The 20,476-nt window shown below is 52.6% G+C and overlaps 1 long non-coding RNA gene across 1 annotated transcript; it reads right to left on the reverse strand.

Annotated features, from left to right (window-relative positions):
- Positions 1–109: 109 nt before the first annotated feature.
- Positions 110–7,443, reverse strand: LOC142028436 (uncharacterized). The gene is made up of 3 exons (XR_012649594.1): positions 7,373–7,443; positions 6,244–6,385; positions 110–1,288 (listed from the first exon to the last, which is right to left on the reverse strand). It is a non-coding gene; the product is annotated as an uncharacterized LOC142028436 (long non-coding RNA).
- Positions 7,444–20,476: the final 13,033 nt, after the last annotated feature.

A 20,476-nucleotide genomic window follows, 5' to 3' on the forward strand; every position in this document is an offset into this window, starting at 1 on the left:
AGGAACATCTAGTCATAAGAGCAAAGAACTGCAAAACTTAGGAGTACCTGCCTCTGCTAGTTAATTGCTTGGCTATACTTTTGTCTATTGTTTCAATCGTAGTGTTAGTATAAGATTTCTAATAATTATTTACCAAATCTCACTTTTGCAGTCACGTAGCAGCAAACCAGTTTCCACAGCTGGTACAAAATATTAAAACCATCCCAATATTTAGACGTGCCATACAGAATGTATGGAAATAGGCTATCAGAGGTGTCCGAGGGGCAGAGGGAGCGCCGGGGGGCGCCCCGAGCCCCGGAGCAGACTCGCTGGCAGGACTCGATAGGCACGCGACTGACTGAATAAATGCTGGCCGCCCGTCCCCTTTGCCCTCCGGGCTGCGTTTGCGCTCCCTTTGCACGAGTGGAGGGGCCGTGAGGGAGCCCAGGGGAGGAGGAGGTGAGGCGCTGGGGGGGGGAGGGGGTTGGGCCGTGAAACCCACCCCCACTCCCCCACCCCCCCCCGTTCCTGCTGGGCTCCAGCTGTTACAAATATTCCGGTAAAGAAATCAAAATTTAATCACATGGGAGAGTTAGGTTTGATTAAGAAGTAAAATTGTGAAGCATAGCGTATAGGATCGTTAAGTTTGAAACGCAGCCATAGAAACTCTAGGAACTGTGTTACGCGTCACTCTAGGAACCTTAATATTGTTAAAAGTTTGAGAGAGCTAACCCTAGAAACCTCACCAGGAGGTTACTGGTTTTTCTACGTTCTGTTTCAGGAAACTAAGGAAACCGTCGTGGACACCAGTTTGCTGCTTGGAAACCCCCTTACCCTTCCCATCTCGCTTTGAGTATCGAAGATGCCAGTCAGCAGAGCTAAGTGTAACTGACCAATGATTGTTTTTAAATAAGAATATTGATAAGGTTATATAATCAAAGGACCGATCATTATAAAGGTTAAATTTAAGAACGAGCATAGTATGCATTTTTACGGAAGGAGCTTAGGTAACAATGACCTGACAGGAAAAGTCTGTAAAAACTGATGGATTTTGATACTAAGCGGGACACGCCTTTGGAGGAGCGATCCCCCGTGTCCCCAGCGCTGCGATAAACAAAGTGCCTGCTTCTTAACTTCACGTTGGTGTTAAGGAGTTTTATTCCGGATTTCGGTAACGGTTTTGGCGACCCAGATGGGACCTTGCGAGTGAGACTGGACGAGATCGAGTGTCGATCGAACTCCGGCCGGCACCGAGGTATTCTCGGGGAGAACCGTCACCCTCGACTCGCAAAGCTCCTCGCAGCGTTCCCTGGAAAAAAAAAGGTAAGGCGCTGCTGCTTTGGAATTTGTCTGGAAAGCCTGCCCGTGAGGCGCGGCGAAAGCTTCGCAGGGTTGGGGCTTGGAGGGTACCCGTCTGCAGTGGAAGCCTAGGCGTCTGCCCGTAAGTCATAAGCAAAAGCTGTTGCTGGGTTGGACTTTGTGTATTATTTGGGACAATTGTCATTTGCATTTGTTTGGTATTTGGTATTTGAATGTATATAAGTATAATGGCATTAGCAAAATTGTTTAAGAATAAGAGTGCAGGAAATGGAACTGCTGATGAAAAGTTACCAAAACCATCACCGTTGGGACGTTTATTGGCACATTGGGATGAATTGCAGGAAAAATGGTAAACAAACAGAACTTTGAGTTACAATACTATATTGCAATTACTGTTGTTTTGTAGGAGAGAGAGTAAATGGAATAAAGTGCCGTATGTAGATTTGTTCTTTTTAAGTGAACGTATCTGACGGGGACCGGAGGGGAGTCTCCCAGCAGAACCTCTGGTTACAGCTAAACCGGGAGAACAGAAAATTGGATTTGAATTGACACTAGAGTCACCTTTTCAGTTTTAAATACCTTAGAGGGAGAGTTAAGTTTTGAAGAAATTGGTGGTGTCGGTGCAACAAGTGAACGAGAGACTAGACCCTTCTTTAAATCTTTAACAATGAAATTAGGAAAGCAATGGGTCACTCAGCAGTTTTTGTATGTGCCAGATTCTCCTAAACTCCTGTTAAGGAGAGATCTATTTGAGAACTTAGAGGCAGAAGTTAAATTAAAAAATGGAGAGATTAAAACTTCAATTCCAGAAAATAAACGTATCGAAGCAGTGGCTTTGTTGTTAACAAGATGGTTACCGAAAGCAGAAGATTATACCAGTCAAAGTCTAATGCTGTAATTCCAATCGTCTGGACTGGGAAGTTCCCGGTAAATCCAAAAAGCAGAACCTGTGAGAGTTGATTTAAAGCCAGGATGGAATCCGGTAAGAATGAAACAATACCCCCTAAAACCGGAAAGTCGGAAAGGGTTAGTAATGGTAATACAAACGTTTTTAAGATACAAATTGTTAATAGAATGTGAATCCAGATATAACACCCCGATCTTGCCTGTTAAAAGGCTAATGAAAAAGATGACAGATGAGTTCAAGACCTCCTCAGAGCAATAAATCAAATAGTCCAAGATATTCATCCGGTAGTAGCAAATCCTTATACTTTGTTAGCAACCCTAATGGAGAAACAAGAATGGTTCACAGTGTTAGACCGAAAAGATGCCTTTTTCCGTATTCCCTTGGATCCCAGTAGTCAAGAGGTTTTTGCTTTGGAATGGGAAAATCCTGAGACTGGGAGAAAAACACAATATACGTGGACAGTCTTGCCTCAAGGCTTTAAGAATAGTCTTACCATTTTTGGAAATCAATTGGCACGAGAATTAGAGATTTGGAAGAAAGAAAATAATCAAGAAATCTTGCCGAAATATATGGATCATCTGTTAATTGTAGCTGAGACGGAAGAACAATGCACAAAGTTAACTATTAACTTTTTGAACTTTTGGGGAATCAGTGGATATCGAGTGTCAAAAGAAAAAACCCCGAATAACCCAGAAAGAAGAAACTTATGTAAATGAGTTTTAAAATCCTAAAAGGACCGAGACAATTGGGAACTGAGAGAAAAGAGGCAATTTGTCGTCTCCCCGAACCTAAGACTAAAAAAATGAATGACGAGCGTTTCCGGGAATGGTCGAGTGGTGTCACCTGTAGATTATAAATTGTGGCTTGCTGGCCCGACCTTTATAGGAGCAGCTCAAAACCTCAAACAATGGATTGGACCGATGCCGAGAAAGCTACTTTCCAAGAATTGAAACAGGCTGTAATAGGGGTGCCAGCCCTAGGCCTGCCAGATCTCACAAAGACACCTGAACTTTTTGCTCGTGAAAGAAGAGGTATAGCTCTGGGTATCCTGGCCCAATATTTAGGGCCAGCTGGGCGAGCTGCGGCCTACTTCTCGAAGCGATTAGGTAATGTGAGTCTGGGATGCTCTGGTCGTCCGAGAGCCGTCGCTGCAACTGTGCTACTGATCCAGGAAGCTCGTAAGTTCACCTGAGGACAAAGGATTAGAGGACGAAGGATTACTGTACGTTTCCCATATGATAACTGTTGTGCTAAAACAGAAAGGGGGGCATTGGGTATCCCCTACCAGGATGCTGAAATACCAAGTGGTGTTGCTGGAACAAGATGATGTTTACCTAAACACTACTACCACCGTTAAGCCTGTTGCGTTTTCAACAACTGATCAAGTTAAAGGAGAACTGGAACGTGACTGCTTGCAGACAATCGAAAGAGTTTACTTCAGCCGACTGGATCTCTGAGATGTGCCGCTAGAAGAAACAGATTGGGAACTATATGCCGACGGAAGCGGTTCCATCTGTGAAGGAAAACGTTTATCAAGATAGACAATAACTACTGAGGAGGTAATTGCGTTGCCAACTTTGCCTTCGACGATATCTGCCCAAAAGGCTGAATTGATAGCTCTTATTCGAGCTCTGGAACTAAGTCAAGGAAAAAGCGAGTCAACACTTGGACAGACTCAAAGTATGCTTTTGGAGTAGTACGCGCGCACGGAGCGATACGGAGAGAAAGAGGACTGTTATCCGCGCAAGGAACCACCATTCAGCACGCAGAACAAATACTGAAATTGTTAGAAGCCATTCGAAAACCAACAGCAGTCACGATAATGCACTGTAAAGCACATCGGTTAGGTAAGACCGGTCCGAACGCAGGTAACCGACTGGCTGATAAAGCCGCTAAAGAGGCTGCGGAAAAAGGCATCCTAGCGCTAGTTCCAGAGAAAAGTATAAAATTGCCTAAAGAAGCTCCAAATTATAACGAAAAAGATGAAGAATTAATGATTAGATTGCAGGCTAACAAAATGAAACAGGATAGGCTGTAACACCGACAGGTCAAATAATAGTCCCACCCACAATAATAAGAGAAATTGCCCGAGCTGAACATCACAAAGTATATCGGGGAACAGAAAGTGAAATACGACAAAGATTGTTTAAACAATTAGAAGCGGATGTGAAATTTATATATAAAATTATCCCCGAATCAGTAATAAGATCATCTTTGGGATTATGAAATAAGGAAATTTTTTAGGAGAATATTAGCAAATTGACTTTATAGAATTGCCTTGAAAAGAAGGATCTATCCTAGTTTTAGTTGATATCTTTACTGGGTGGCCCGAGGGAGGCTTTCCCTTGTCGTGCCAACAAAGCAAGGGAAGTAGTCAAAGTCTTGCTCAAAGAGTACCAAAATATGGGGTGCCTGTAAGAATGTCATCTGACAATGGCCCTCATTTTATAGCAAAGATTAGGAGACAAGTTGAGCAAAGTATTATCTATAGATTGAGACTATCACACCCCATATAGACCACAAGCAAGTGGGGGGGGGAGGAAGAGAGAGAGAGAGAGAGAATGAACTATACCCTTAAGCAACAGTCGAGTAAAATTTGTCAGGAAACCTCACTCCTCACATGGGTTAAAGCATTACCCATGGCTCTATTAAGAATCAGAGCATAGCCAGAAGAGAAAGAAAATTTAAGTCATTATGAAATGTTGTATGAAAGACCATATCAAGAGTCCTATGTTCTGAGTATCTTGAGTGCCTTTGGAGATAGGTTTTTAAAAGGTGTTATGATTTCTTTAAGCAATTCTTTTCAGGAACTTTGTCAGTATGTCTCCACAGCTGGACCCTTAGAATTGGACGTAGCAGCGCATCCCTTCCGACCAGGAGACTGAATATATATAAAGTCACGGAGAAGTGGAAAGGACCGTATCGAGTCATTTTAACAACCCTTATAGCAGTAAAGGTCTGGGAGAAGCAGCTTGGCTTCATTATTCAAGAATAAAGAAAGCACCAACAAGAAATTGGAAGTCTAAAGAAACTGGCCCTTTAAAATTGAAAATCTATAAGTAAGTTTCACGTTATCTATTTGGGAAAACAGCTGTGTAAAGTTTACAATATTGGGGTTGCTATTAGGAATATTGTCGAGGGCAGTAATCTTTTTGTGTGTTTAGAGGGTTTATGTGGGTTTTTTTGAGGGGTTCCAAACATGAGATAAACAAAATGAAACAATTATTGTTTGAGCTATTAATCTTGATATTAACCGTTTTTGTAATTTGGATTAAAAAAAAAAAATCTAGTTTTGTAACTGATTCAAAGTTTTGTAAAGACACAAAATTTAACCTCAGTAACAGCCTGCCTTCCGATTCCAAAGTCAGATGAAAATCTAGTTCCGTGGAGAATACTGACATTGAATTTAACCAAAACTTGAGAAAAGATGTAGAACAATGAGAATCATTTTAGCAAATTAAATGGGATGGATTTAAAAGGCAATTATTTTTTTAACATTTGAAAGAAGGAATTATGGCGTTGTGAATTATAACATTACCAAACCATCCACCTCATGGACAAAAGAATTAATTTACTCGCCCTTCGGGAGAAACTTGTACAAGCACCCCTGGGGGCTGTCAGTTGCCAAAACCGTAGAGACAAGTGCAGAAAGGAACTTGGGATCATATTTAAAATATAAAACGCTGTTTAGAATTTACTGGAGTTCCAGGATCCTTGTTAGAGCCACCCAGAGTCGGGACCATCTATGGAAATTTAGACTGGTTTAGACAACCAGAGAAAAATCACACATCCTAAACAGAGCTGAATGAAGGTTTATACTTGCAGCTCCTCTGACCCCACACTCCAACGACTTTCTCTAGTAGCTAAAGCTCTCAGATGGGGATGTGTTTGTAGAAAGTATAATAATATTTTACATGACCTTTGGTCCCCTCTTAATAACGGAAAACATTTAGCTTGGAGTTGACTGTATTAAAGGACAGGTGAAAAGTTCAGGGTTAACTGTTTGGGTGACTAGTGATGATATATGATCCACTCACCTTTTCATGAAGGAGAAAGGCAAATCGTGGACTTCAGACTTAATAACTCTATCCTCTCTCTGGAAGAAATCTCCCTTGTGGCCTCGCTGGTGGACCCGGGTAAACGGAAAAGATGATACCTGGCAATCGCCAAGTCTTAGAACTAAAATAAGATGAGTATTCAAATCTGTATTTTGACCCCAGTTAACACCTCTTCCAACTGAGATGACTCTTGCCATCTTTCATTCAATCAAGGAAGTGCCTGCTGCTTAACTTCCCATGGGTGTTGAGGAGTTTTGTTCCGGGTTTCGGTCCCCCAGCTGCGGGCCGGGGCTGGAGGAGCCGCAGGTGCGGGCAGTGAGGCTGATGGGGCCGGCCCCTCCCTGGAAAGGGGGGGCTGCCAGGGGAGGGGCCGGGGCGGGGCCGGTGGGAGCCCAGGCAGGAGCGGAGCGGTGGCCGGGCTGCGGCTCCTCCTCGGGAGAAGGTGAGCGGGGCCGGGCGCCCCTCGGACCGCGAACGTCGGAGGCGGGGGTGGCCCGGGGGAGGTGGGGGCCGCCGGTGCCGAGGCCGGGGGGGAGCCCTGGGGGCTCACAGGGCGGCTGGGACCACGTGCGGGCGGGCGGGGGGGGGGGGCTCACAGGGGGGCTGGGACCACGTGCGCGCGGGGGGGGCTCACAGGGGAGCTGGGAGCAAGTACGCGCGGGGGGGGGGGGCGCAGGGCGGCTGGGAGCAAGTGCGCGCGGGAGGGGGGGGCTCACAGGGGGGCTGGGAGCAAGTGCGCGCGGGGGGGGGGGGGCTCACAGGGCGGCTGGGACCACGTGCGCGCGGGGGGGGGGGGCTCACGGGGGAGCTGGGAGCAAGTACGCGCGGGGGGGGGGGGCGCAGGGCGGCTGGGAGCAAGTGCGCGCGGGGGGGGGGGGCTCACAGGGCGGCTGGGAGCAAGTGCGCGCGGGGGGGGGGGGCTCACAGGGCGGCTGGGACCACGTGCGCGCGGGGGGGGGGGGCTCACAGGGGGGCTGGGAGCAAGTGCGCGCGGGGGGGGGGGGGGCTCACAGGGCGGCTGGGACCACGTGCGCGCGGGGGGGGGGGGCTCACAGGGGGGCTGGGAGCAAGTGCGCGCGGGGGGGGGGTGTGTGTGTGCGGTGCTCACCGGGCCCCGTGGCGGGGCTGCGTAGCCGGCCGGCGGGTTCCGGGGAAAGCCCCGAGGAGGACGGCGGGGTCCGTGTGGGATGCACGGAGCGGCGGCGGGGCCGCGCCGTGCCGGAGCGGCGGCGGCCGCTGCCCGGAGCCGGGCGGGGGGTGCCGCGCCGCGCCGTGCCGGAGCCGCGGCGGCGCGCCGGAGCTGCCCGGAGCGGCGCTGGGGGCTCGGCGGGAACTGCGGCTGCGCCGGCGTGGGGGTGGGCGGAAACGGAGGCGGTGTCCCCTCGGGGTCAGGCAGCAGGGCAGGCTGCCTCCCGGGGCATGCCGGGAGCCGTAGTTTTCGCGGACTCGGCGGCCGGGCGGCAGCGTGGCTCTCGGGCGCGGCGTAGTCCTCGCTGCCGCCGCGGCCCCCGGGGTCCGACCAGGTCAGACGCAGGAGCGTTGCCGGTTTCGCGTAGTTTTCCGCGGGCTTCCCGCTGCGCCCACTCCCCGACCAGCCGTGCGGACGCGCCTCCCGGGCGCATGCGCCGTGGGGCAGCCCGGCGTTTGCTCGGCGGCTCCGGCCCCTCCGGCGCATGCGCGGTATCCGGGAGCAGCGTGGCGGTGGCGCGCAGGGCGCGGGTCTCGGCGGCAGCGGGCGAGCGCTGGGACCGCGGGTGAGGCGAGCGATCCCCTCCGGCGGGGGCGGGGTGTGCCTCCTGCCCGCTGGCCGCCGGGCGCTGGCGGGACGGGAAGCTGCGAAGAGGCCGCCGCGGCAGGCTCCCGGTCCGCCGGAGGCGAGCCGGGCCAGGGCAGCGCCAGGCAGTTCCCCGAGAGCCAATAGAAGGGAAGAGGGGACGGAGGCGGGCACCCCCCAGGTGCGGCCAGCGGGTGCCTCCCCGAGTCGCCGGAGCTCCCCTGGCGCCTTCCCCCGGCCCCGCTCGGCCCGTGCGGCTGCCCCCAACTCCAGCCCCTCCCCTGAAGCCTGTGCTGTAGCCGCAGGCAGCCCCCGAGCCCTGTCGTGAGGGCAGCAAGCTGGCCCTCCGATGTTCTCGAGTCTCCCTGAGCGTGGGTGCCGCTAGCAGCGGCGCGGGGAACGAGCGGCGTCTGCGGAAGCCCCTGCGGAAGGAGGGGCTTCGGCCAGGGTCGAGCTACGGTAATAACGGTCACTGCTGCCTCTTTCCCTCTCCCAGAGTGAGTGCGGTTGTCCGTTCGTCCCCGGGGATGCCGTTGACTGCAGCAGCCTCAGGCTTGCGTGGGCTGTCTCTGCCTGGCCTCCCTCTCCTCGCGGCACGGGAGCACAGAGGGACAGGCGGAGCGCTTGCTGGCTGTGGATGGGAGCTGCTGAAGCTGGAGAGGCCAGAGAAAGGTAGAGAAGAAGAAACGGAAGGCCATCTGGCTGGCAGCTGCCTCCTGCTGCAGGCAAGAGAGAGCCTGCTTCTCTGGGTGTGGGAGGATCCCTTCTCGTAGTCCACAGCAGGTCAGGCTGCCAGGGTCCGTATACATGACCAGCAGCGCGGTACGGCCACGTAGTGAGCGAGCGAGCGAGGCTACGTGTCTAGGAGGCCTCATCTCGTAAGAGCCGCGAGATGCTCGCGTGTTCCGTTATGTGGAGGACAGCCAAGCGACTGGAGTTACAGAAGAAGAAGGCAGGAGAGAAGGAGAAAGAAGCGTCTGAGCTGGCAAGGTCTCCTGGCAGCTCCAAGAGCGAGAGCTGTGGTGAGTCCTGGCCCCTCGGGGCCCTGTCGCTCCTCTTGTGCATCCCGGTCCCTCCCTCCCCCTCTCCTGACCCCCTCGCTTTCTCATGCTGTTGTGATGTTTGGGTTTTTTGTGTTTGTTTTTTTTTATTTTTATTTTGCTTCCCTGTACCTCTCCTCTTCTGTCTATTCTCTTGTCCTGCTCCCTCTTCCTCCCACCCCCCTTCCCCTCTCTCTCTCTCTCGTTCGACTGCCCCCCTTTCTTTTTCTCTCTGCATTCTTGTCCTGCTCCCTCTCCCTCTCCCCCCCACCCCTTCCCCGTCTTTGTCCTGCAGCCAGATGCTGTTTTTTCCTTTTCCATCTCCTTGTCCTGATCTGCATCCGCCTCTTTCCCCGCCTCCCAATTTCTCTGGCCTCTTCCCCTGGCGTTCTTTTCCTCTCTGCGCCTGTACGTGCCGCTCTGTGTCCCTGCCTTCCTATCTCTCTTCTTCCTACTTTCTGTTTCTCTCTCTATCCCTTTGTCTTGCTTGCCGTTGCTGTTTATTTTTGTCATTCTGGATCTCACTGGCCCCGTCCTCCTTCCTGGTCATCTCTTACTCTCTGTGACCCTTTGTGCTGCTTCCTGCCCCTTTTTTATTCACCCTCCCTCTCTCTGCAGGGCTCCTGATACCTCTCTTTCTAAATTTCCCAACCCCCTGTGCTTCTCACGGTCTCGGTCTCTGTCTCTCTCTCTCTCGTTGTCATTGTTCTTGTCTGTCGCGCTGTCTTGCTTCCTGTCCCGTTGTTTCTCGCTGTATCCCTTTGTCCCGCTCCCTGCTCGTATTCGTATTCCTCTCTGTCCTGAGGACCGTCCCAGTTTTTGATCTCCGTCCTGCCGCTGTCCTGATTTTTCCTTCTCTGCCATGTTCCCTGTCCCTCTTTCTGTCTCTTTTCCTCTGTCCCTGCTGCTTATTTCTCCATCTCTGTCCAGACCCCTGTCCCTTCCCCCCCGCCCCGCCTTGCTGTCCCTCTGCCTTGCTTTCTTGCGCTACCTTTTCTGTCTGTCTTTCTCTGCCCCATTCCCTCTCCCGCCCTTTCTAACTGTGTCCCCCTGTCCAGCTAGCTGTCGCTTCTTTCTTTTTTCTGTTCCTCAGTACTTTTTTCTTTTTCCGTATCTCTCTCCCACTGCCCATCGCAGTTGGTTTTTTCCCCTCCGATGCTGGCCTGCTCTTTGTCCCTTTTGTCTCTCTCTGTCCTTCTGTCATGCTCCCTGTGTCTATTTAATCCCTTCATCTGTGTCCTGCAGCCCGTCACTATTTTTTTTTCCCTCTTCCGTCCCTTTGTCCTGCTCCCCGTCCTTGTCTCTCTTTCCCTTGGTTCTGCCTCCCGTCCTTTTTTCCTTTCTTTCTCCATCTCTCTGTCCTGCTCCCTATCCCTCCCGTGCTCTCTCTGTTTCTGTGTCCTTCTCCTTGCCTTTCCCCACGGTCTCTGTCTTGTTCCCTCTTTGGTTTACTTGTTTTCCGGGTGGCTGGGCCCGGCTACCCGCGGGGGTGCTTCGGCTGGGGGGTTTGGGGTGGGGGCCTGGCCGTGCCGCTGGTGGCGGGGAAATAAAGCCTGAAACGGCAATCGTGAAGCGACGCCCTGCCTGTGCTGGGGCTGCCCCGCAGAGGCGTGGGGCCGGGCCCTCCGCAGGTCCCGAGCACTCCCCGAAACTACGCGTGGGGCCCCGGGGGTGCAGGGCTGTGGGGTGGCTACGCTTGGCGTCGCCCGTGGGCACTGCAGGGTCAGAAGTGGAGAACAAGTTTTCTGTTCCTGGGGCTTGACAACAGGCTCGTGTGGCTGATTTGGGGGCTCGGAAACAGACCGAGCTGCGCGGCTTTGGGCCCAGAAACAGAGGTCCGGCCCTGCGTGTTTGGGCCTTGAGAACAGGCTCAGCAGCTGGGTTTTTTGGCTCCCAAATGGGCCCCGAGTCAGCTGGTGTGGGGGCCAAAAGCGGGAGCCGGCTTGGCTGGTTTTGCAGGCGGGTGGGAGGGTGTTGGGGGCTGTGGGGGGAAGCGGTGGGCGGGCAGAGTGCGCGGACCCTCCCCGGAGTTGGGGGTCTGGTTGTGTCGGACGCCGAAGTTCGGGAGGCCGGCACGCAGCAGGCCGAACTCAACATCTGCGATGGTCTGTGGGGGACAAGGCGCTTTTCGGACCCCACGTGCCCTCTTTGAGTCCAGCTCTTCTTTCTGCGCCGCTCAGAGTAGTCGTTAAGTAATTAATCGCCCAAACTAATGGATATTTACTTGGCGTGTAACTCTGATGTTTAATCCTAATGCTCCAGTTTTGACAGCAGTTGATAGACAACCTTATGGAAAGCCCAGACCGTTGCACATAGCTGGAGCTTGTAAGGAGAAGCAGCTGAAATCAGCCGGAGCTTCAGTGCGGAGCTGGGGCTTCAAGGAGCCAGAACTGTAGCAAGCGGGAGCTGGAACGAGGCGGGGTGTCCGCTGTCTGGAGCGTGCGTTAGCCAGAGGCAAAAGTACCTGCGGCTGTAACGAGCAGGAGGCGCAATTAGCTGGAGCGTCTTTTCGCTGGAGCGTCTGTCGGCCGGACTGCGCTCCCAGCACGGCGGAAGAGCGGCCGGGCGCAGGCAGGGCTGTCCGCAGCAAGCAGCTCCGAGCAGCAGGGAGGTAAGTTGTCCTTCTGCCAGCGGGGAGCCCGGCCTCTTCCCTCGGGCATGCAATCCACGCCACGCTCCTCTCTCTGCGTGGAGGGTCTCTCCCGGTCTGTTCCTGCGGGCAGAAGCGAGGTGGGGGTCCCCCAGCTCTCCTGAGGCAGCCCCCCCTGCGAGGGGGCGCGGGCGAGGTGTCGTCGTCCCCTCGTTACCCGGCAAGGGGGAGAGAAACCGGCCGGCGGGAGCTCCTGGGGTGCAGAGCCCTTCCGGCAGAATCCTCCCCTGTCTTTTCACCGTTGGCTGGGTGTGACAAGCAGGTTCATTTCTTTGTCTCCTCTTCTCCCAGTGTCACCTTCCGCGTCACACGAAGAAAATCCTGCCTGGTTAATTCCGCTTGCTGCTCAGGTAATCGCAGGTATCGGGCGGGCGGGGGGGGGCGAGGCGCGGAGAGAAACACTTGCGAGTTCGAGGCACTACAGATGCTCCACGTTAAACCCACAGAGAAGGCAAGTTTGCTGCTAGTGCAGAAAAGACGATGGAAAAATTGCTGTTAACAGATCGCGCCCTGTTCCTGAACCAGTCCCTTGATGTGTTTTTGTTTCAGGGGAAAGAATGAAATTTCCTGTCTGGTAAATTCAGAGCTGCCTGTTAGCTTCTTCAGGGTCGAGTGTGTCTCTTCTCTCTGTTCATACTGATTTTTATGGGCAAGTTGGAAATAGCCTTTTACTTTTTTATGTATAACTGAATTTTTAGGAATATGTGGTGTCCCTGTAGTTCATTTTTGAGCACCTAGATGCCAGTAGAAATGTAATGAGTGAAACGTGATGGGAACTGGTACTTAAACTTGATTTTTATTTGGGTTTTTTTTTTTTTCCTTCCCCATTAAGAGTGTTGATGGCATGTTGTCCCGTGGCACAATCCCCATTCCGTTCAGCGGAGTCTTCAGTCTAGGACTTTTAAGTGAAAAAGTTTGTCCTTCCAAAAAGGGACTAGTCATTCCTAGGACCGAGGTATAGACTTGGAGAGTCACTTAAGTACGTGATCGGAATGAAAGCCAACTTCCAGTTGATGTTGCTGCTGTTGGTCTTTGCTTTCATTGATTTCTCCACCGCTCCCTCGTGGTTGGGAGCTCTGAATTGTAGTGGTTTTCAGTCTCGAACACATTTCCACCCCCACCCCCCAAAAAAAGGAGAGCCAGTGTCTAAGAGTTAATTAGTTTCCTCACAAATGCGTGAGTAAATAAAATGTGAGTTATGATGATTAAAACCATAGAAATGACACCAGTCTTGCAGATCTGGACTATTTCTGAACAGGCATTCATCACACGCAGAAGTCGTCAGGGTACGGATCACCTGCGCTTCATGCTCTGACAAGACAAAATGCTGAGGCAGGGATGAGCTCTGAAAGAAGAAGGAAAAAAAAAAAAAAAAAGAAGGATACAGGATCAGGGTTTTGTTTTGTTGTTGTTTGTTTTTAGAGAGTGCAATATTGACTGGTGCCAGCCCGCTGAGCTCTTCTGCTGCCTGACCTCTCCTTCTCTTTCATGGCTGTAGTTGTCGTTTGGATAATTGTAGAAGAGCAGTTAAGTTACTTGCCTCTGTGAATGTGCTGGTAATACCAGGAAGGCAAATGCTTGAACCAGTAGTGAATAACTGGGCTACGAGTAGAATTTCTGAAGGAAGAACAGCAGCAGCAACAGGAAGCAAATAGCAAGTGACCAAAAACTTGCGTGTGTCAAACGCATCAAAGCTTTCTTGCCGAACGTTGTTTGGCAATATGTTCCAAATGGCACTTTTTGGTAAACGTAAATTTTCAGGAAGTTCAGGGCTGCGTGTGGCAAAACGCGTCCCTCTGCGTACGCGTCCTGCTACGTAAATAGCATGGGTCAGTGGCAAGTCCGGTGGCAGGGCTGCTGTTCCCTACTCTCGACGTTGCCGTAGTAGTGTTGCGGTATTTAGACCTTCACGGACGGGCTGAGGAATGGAAGGAGAATGCCCGTTTTCTGTAAGGGCTCAGAATGCCGACCCTTTTCTCTGCCTGCCGCTCCCCTGTGCGTGAGATGAAGCTGTTTTATTTTTCTCCCTTGTTCCTGGTCTAAATATTTCTGGAGCTGTTGCTGCTGTGGGTTTGCAATTGGCGTTACTGCGTTTTTGTAGCGTTCTAGCGATGGGTCGTTTCTACTGTGGCGAAGCGTCGAGATACGGTTTTCGGTTTAAAGCGTCAGAAACTACGTTCACCGGAACCGGTAACTCGCGGCGTAGGGGAAACCGATCTGGCGCGTGCAGCTGTGCTCGCAGGGATGCTGGGTGGCTCCTCATCAAAACGGCAGGCTGTGTGCGTGGACATCCGTAGGGTTGCGCTCTGGGTCCGAGAGCGTTAGCGTATTTTTGCTGTTGGAAGATGGAATGGAGCGTGTGCCTGTTAAATCTCAGGGCGGTCAAAAGCTAGGAGGGACCCTGAGCGGGTTTGGTGGCACAGCTGCGGTTTTAAAAGATCTTGCCCGTTTGGAGCAACGGCCTGGAAAAAATGATTCCTTTTTTGCAACGAGGCAGTTCACAAGGACAGATGTGTTGCTGTGCTCTTTAGCAAAAATACTCAACTTGGGACGTATAGGGTGATGGAGCCTCGGCTATACTAAGGCTTGAGAAAATGTAGGTAGGTCTCTATGTCTGTCACCTGCGTGTATCTAGGAAAGTGAGTTCTAGTGAAAGTAAAGTTGCCGATGAGTCAAAAAAGAAAGAAAAAAAAAAAAGGCACGGTTGTCTGAAAAATGCAAAAGCTCTAGTGGCCTGTGTCAACAGCTGTACCGAAGATGACGCAAAAATACTTTTTCCTCTGCTCAGTCGTACTGTCTTCACAAACCTTCACAAAAAAAAAAAGGGCAGCTTTGGATTCCTACCCAGCTTTGTGCTAATGGTTTTTTTTTTTTTTCTTCTCTCAGCTGGATGTCAGCTGGCACCGTTTCGCCGTGGTTGCCCTTTCTTCTGCCGTGACGGTACGAGACAGATGGAAAGATTCCGTAGTGGCCTGCAAGTGCAAGGTACGCCTACGATGTGTGTCTGCATTTTTGCAAAGGTACTTGCGGTACGGACTTTAAGGTTGAGAATGTGCCAACTCTCCTTCTGCTTTTTTTTTACATGAAATATTTTAACAGAAATAGTAAAAATAAGTTCTGTTCTGGAGCATGTTACACCTATACAAAGTTTACTTCCCTCAGTTTATTTTCTCTTCCTGACAGCATAATCTTCTGTTGCTGTGTGCTTGCTAGTAAATGATACTGTGAAACTAATTTTGTCCTAAAAGAGGGAAGAAACTGTTTGTAAGAGTTCAGCTGTTCGGAAGAAACAGACTTTGTTTTCATGATAAAAGCTTTATGCTTTTACAGTCAATGATTTTTTTTTAAATATCTTATAGTAGTACTCAAAAACGTTACGGAGATAATTAGCATCTGTACTAAAAGCAATCAAGGTCAAAGAAGAGACGCGGACAAAACAGGACAAAACGGGCGTCGCATCTGTGTGTTTTCCAGGCTTTCCCAGGAAGCATTAGCAGCCTTGTAACTAGTGACAGTGAGTCCTGAGGTGTTTTTGATGAGTTACTGCTTCAGTAATGTATTTTTTCCTTTAACCTACAGTGTGTAATTTTGACTTCAGTTGGAAAGAGATTTTCCAAAAGGGAAGTCTTTCTCTCTCAAAGAAATTTTGTTTTAGGAACTTCCCATCAGAGTGGATCTTCACAGGTGATCGACTTGACAGTAGAAGTCATCAGTAACGAGACTTTTCACTCTCTTTTAAAAAAAAGAAAAAAAAGAAAAAAGAAGTCAATTTCCTTCCAAAGACCCAAGCACAGCCCATCTTCCTAAAGTTTATGGCATCACTGGTCTTTGGTTTCTCAGTTGTAACAGTCGAGATAACATGAAAACGTGTTGCTCTGCATGCTTCAGTACTGCCAAAAGCATTAGGGAATCCGCCAGTCCTTTTTGGTAGTCTGAGGTATTGCAGCCCTGGGGATTTTACAAATTGACTTGCACTGTTTAAACTGCAACTGCCAAATAGCTGTAGTATATGATTTGTTAGGTGTATGTAAGCAGTTTAGGTATTTTTCTAAACGTTTAAAAAGAGAGGCAACTGAATGTTGTGGTTTTTTTTCCCTGATGTTTTGACGGAGTGCTCTGAAGTACTTTCTTTCTGCCTGGCTTTCAATGGTGCGTTTCCCTGGCAGTTCAGTAGCACCTCTCTTGGGCAGCTCAGCTGGCCAGGCGTCCCTCCGCGTTCTGTAACACGCACAAAAACCCCTAGTCCCATTATAACTGTGTACTTTGGAGAGAGATAATTTAATGGTATGAATTCAGAGCTGTGCAAGTTAAGGTGATGGAAAAGGCAAATCAAATACTTTTACAGTATAAGTATTTTTATTGGACGTATATAAACATGGGGACGCCTTTTTAGTGTAAAGTGAATTATTGAGATTTATTCTTTATTTTTCCTTTTGCTCTTTGGAGTTTTCCACTTCACTTTCAGCTTTATTCACCAAACAAGCAAGATGCAAAGCAGCAGCAGCAGCGCCAGGGCTGCAGCTGTTGTGGTGGATCCGTAAGCGTAGATTCTGATTGCGTACGACCTCGTCCCGCAGCCTCCCAGGGTTATCTCCCTGCAGCAGTGCTGTAAGGAAGGGAGGAGACGTTTTCCAACACCGGCAAGAGTGTTTACTTGTATGCTAAGAAGGTGTTCAAAACGGTATCGATTAGCCTAAATGCTGATTTTAAGTGTTCAAATCGCTCTTAACTTTTAAAGGAGGTGGTGTATTTCGAGCTGACCTGTTTGCCTGGAATCCTGCTTTAGCTCAGCGACTCTTCTTGTGCGCCCCCAGCCTCTGCTGGCAGGGCGGTATGAGAAGCTGGAAGGTCCCTGACTTAGTCTAAACACTGCTTAGCAACAACTACAGCATCGGGGTGTTGTCAACGTTATTCTCACCCTAAATCCAAAATGGCCCTGTACCAGCTACTCAGAAGAAAATGAACTTTATTCCAGCCGAAACCAGGACAACCCCAAACCCCCTGATTCTGGGTCTGCAACGGGAAAAAACAAACGACTTTGGGACTCCTGGGAAAGCCAAATCCGCCTGGATTGGTGCAGCTGGAAAGCAAAAAACCCACCCCATTTTCATGCACAAACCCACAACCGAAAGATCACCCCTTTTTATGTTGTGGAAAAGCACTGAAACACACCCCAAACTGAGTATTTTGAAAAAGCAAAAAACTCCCCAGTTTGGGGACGATTGGGGGTGAAGCACAAGCAGTTTGAGGGGCGTTGCTGGGGGTCCTCCCAGCGTGGATGATCTGGTGTGGATGCTCTGTTGCGGGTTATCCCAGGTGAGTTACCTGCTGTGGATCATCCTGGGTGGACTCCCTGGGGTAGGTCATCCCCACCCGTGTCCCCCCCATGCACCTCTGTACCCTCACCTACCCTCTCCCCGGCGTGTGTTTCTCCCCCACATATGCCCCGCGCTGCTCCAGCCCGCCCCCTTCACCCATGCGAGTTTTTAACCCACGCGAGTTGTTTCCCCCCGCATCCCCTGCTCTTCTATCTCCTGTCCCGTCCCCCCCGTCCCCCCCCGCTTCCTTTCCCTCCTCCATATTCCCCCCGCCCCCCCCATCATCCGTCAGGCTCCAGACCCCTGGCATGCTGCCTGCACCCCATTCTCTGTCATTTTTTTTTCTTCTTTTCCTTACCAGTTGTTGTTGTTGTTGTTGTTGTTTCTTTTAAATGATTAGACTGTTTTTGTTTCAAGCCACGAGTTTTCTCACTTTCGCCCTTCCGATTGTCTCCCCGTCCCCGTGGGGGCGGGGGAGCGAGTGAGCGGTCGCGTGGGGCTTTGTTGCTGGCTGGCGTTAAACCACGACACGAGGTGAGTTGCAAGCCCTGCCTGGCTAATGCTGGAGGCTGTCTGTGTTCGTCCTGCCATCTTGACGGGCCGTCCTTGTTCTTCATTGCCGCTTTATAGCGAGCGCCTCTCGCTCTGTAAGCGGCAGTACTGGGGCCGTGCAGGTGCTGCGTGTTGCAGGCAGCAAAGGGCAATTGTGTCGCTTGCTGGCGGGAGCGGCAAGGAGTGCGGAGCCACGCTCCTGTAGGGAGCAAAGATGGAACCTCGAGGGCTCTATGGTCCTCTGCTGAGGACATCTAATATCCCGACAGGCCTCTTTGCTTTCCCTGCTTCGCGTCTAATTGCTTTGCACGCCGGGGGGCGGGGCGGTAAGGAACACCGTGCAGCGTCTCTTCGATAAGAGACGAGCCCCGCACAAGAAGCCTTGCGTGCGTGCGGGATTGGGAGAGCAGAGTTCTGGCGGCACAGAGGTGAGGAAAGGTGCGCCCACCCCAACCGAGCCCCAGGGTATCGCTCGCTTGCAGGTGGGCCGCTGGCATCTGGTGCGCCGGGACGCGGCGTTTCCTGCTGGACAGAGCTGCCCTTCTGGCACAGAGCAGCTTTGGGTCTCTTGTGGCCTGCCTTCAGGCTGTCACCGGAACCAGGCGTTATTTTTTTTTTTAAATCTCTCGCCAGCATCTGTTGACTGGCTGCTGTCACTCCCGCAACCCTGATGCCACATGCAGAGGGATACAGCAGTCCCTGGGGCTTGCTCCAGGGGACATACTCCCCCCTTCCCCCCCCATTTGCAGGTTCCCTGTGCTGGTTCTCCTCTCTAGATAATGGGGTGGGGAGGGCAGGGGCAGAAGCGACCACCCGAATTGTCTGTTCTTTGCACTTGACTGCTGTAAACGCTCCAGGCACTCGGGTGCTTTTTGGAACGGAGGCGCTGAAGATGACTGCCCGGGCTGCGAGTGGGGAAAGGGCAGGGCAACGTAAGCCCTGTGCCCCCAGTAAGTAGTTGCTGCCTGTGGCTGGTCTCTACTGGTCTGAGCTGTCAGTCATCCCTCATCCAGCTGATGCTCCGAAGAGGATCGTTACGGGGATGCGGATGCTGCTGCCCGGTGACCGAAGGTGGGAAGTGGCGTTGGAGAGAGGGGCGCATGCGCGGTGGGGTGCGTCGGTGCGCTCCAGCTGTTGCCGGGCAACCGGAACGCGTTACGGCAGGTGGGCAAGGGCGCATGCGCAGTGCGCCTTTTACGGCGCTCGGCGCTGTTGCCTGGCAACCAAAGCGCGACACGACGCCTCAGCAACCGCGCATGTGCGGCGGCCCGCTTTACGGCGCTCCTGCTGTTGCCTAGCAACCAAAACGCTTTACGGCTGCTCGGCAACCGCGCATGCGTGGTTCGACTTTTACGGTGCTGGCCCCTGTTGCCTGGCAACCGAAGCGCGACATGACGCCTCGGTTATCGCGCATGCGCGGCGGCGCGGTTTACGGCGCTCCTGCTGTTGCCTAGCAGCCAAAACGCGTTACGGCAGCTCGGCAAGGGCGCATGCGCAGTGCGCCTTTTACGGCGCTCGCCGCTGTTGCCAGGCAACGAAAGCACGACAAGGCGCCTCGGTTATCGCGCATGCGCGGCGGCGCGGTTTACGGCGCTCCGGCTGTTGCCTGGCAAGCAAAACGCGTTACGGCAGCTCGGCAAGGGCGCATGCGCAGTGCGCCTTTTACGGCGCTCGCCGCTGTTGCCAGGCAACGAAAAGCACGACAAGGCGCCTCGGCAGCCGCGCATGCGTGGCGGCGCGGTTTACGGCGCTCCTGCTGTTGCCTGGCAACCAAAACGCGGCCCTGGCTGTCGGGAGCCGCGCATGCGCGGTGGCGCCTTTTGCCGCCCTCCTGCTGTTGCCTAGCAACCGAAACGCCGTACAGCACCGCGCAGTCGCGCATGCGCGGTGGCGGCGCGTTTCGCCAGCGCTCTCTTCCGCCACCTATTGAACAGACTTCGGTACTGCAGCTGGGGTGCCGCCCATGCGCGCTGGCGCGTTGTGCCAAGCGCTCGCCGCTGCCACCCCGCGACCAGTGTTCGGTACTGCAGCTCGGAGGCTGCGAGTGCGCGGGGCTGCCCCAGTCCTGCACGTGCCGTCCGACGGTAACGGCAATGCGGCACCGGCGGGACGTGCCGCCGCGCTCGTTGCTTCCTCCCGGTAAGGAAACGCCGCCGGCAAGGAAAGCTCACACGGGCTGTCTCTGCCCGGCCTCCCTCTCCTCGCGGCGCGGGAGCACGAAGGGACAGGCGGGGCGCTTACCGGCTGCGGGCAGCAGCTGCTGCGGCTGAAGCTGGAGAGGCCAGAGAAAGGTAGAGAAGAAGAAATGGAAGGCCGGCCGGCTGGCAGCTGCCTCCCGCTGCAGGCAAGAGAGAGCCTGCCTCTCCGCGTGTGGAAGGACCCCTCTTCGTAGTCCGCAGCAGGTCAGACCGCCGGGGTGCGCCGCAGGGTCCGGATGCGGCACCGACGGTGCAGTACGGCCACGTAGCGTGCGAGCGAGCGAGGCTCCGTGCCTAGGAGGCCTCGTCTCGCAAGACCTATGAGACGCGTGTTCTCCTAGGGGGAGGACGGCCGCGCCGCCGGAGTTACAGAAGAGGAGGGGAGCGGGAGAGGAGCAGAAAGAAGCGTCTGAACTGGCAAATTCTCCTGGCAGTGCCAAGAGCTGTGCTGAGCCCCGGGCCCTCGGGGCCCTGTCTCCCCTCTTCCGCGTTCTGGTCCCTCCCTGCCCCTCCCCTGGTCCCGTCTCTTTCCTGCACCGCTGCCTTTTTTTTTTTTTTTTTTTTTTTTTTTTTCCCTTTCCTCCCTTGTACCCCTGATACTGAAAAGCCAGTCGAAGAAACTCCCTAAGACTCGTTTTGGAGTTTTAGAAAGCAGGCATTCTTCATTGCAGCGCTGGATG

The sequence above is a fragment of the Buteo buteo genome, unplaced genomic scaffold (genome assembly GCF_964188355.1).
Source record: "Buteo buteo unplaced genomic scaffold, bButBut1.hap1.1 HAP1_SCAFFOLD_393, whole genome shotgun sequence".
NCBI classification, from domain to species: domain Eukaryota; kingdom Metazoa; phylum Chordata; class Aves; order Accipitriformes; family Accipitridae; genus Buteo; species Buteo buteo.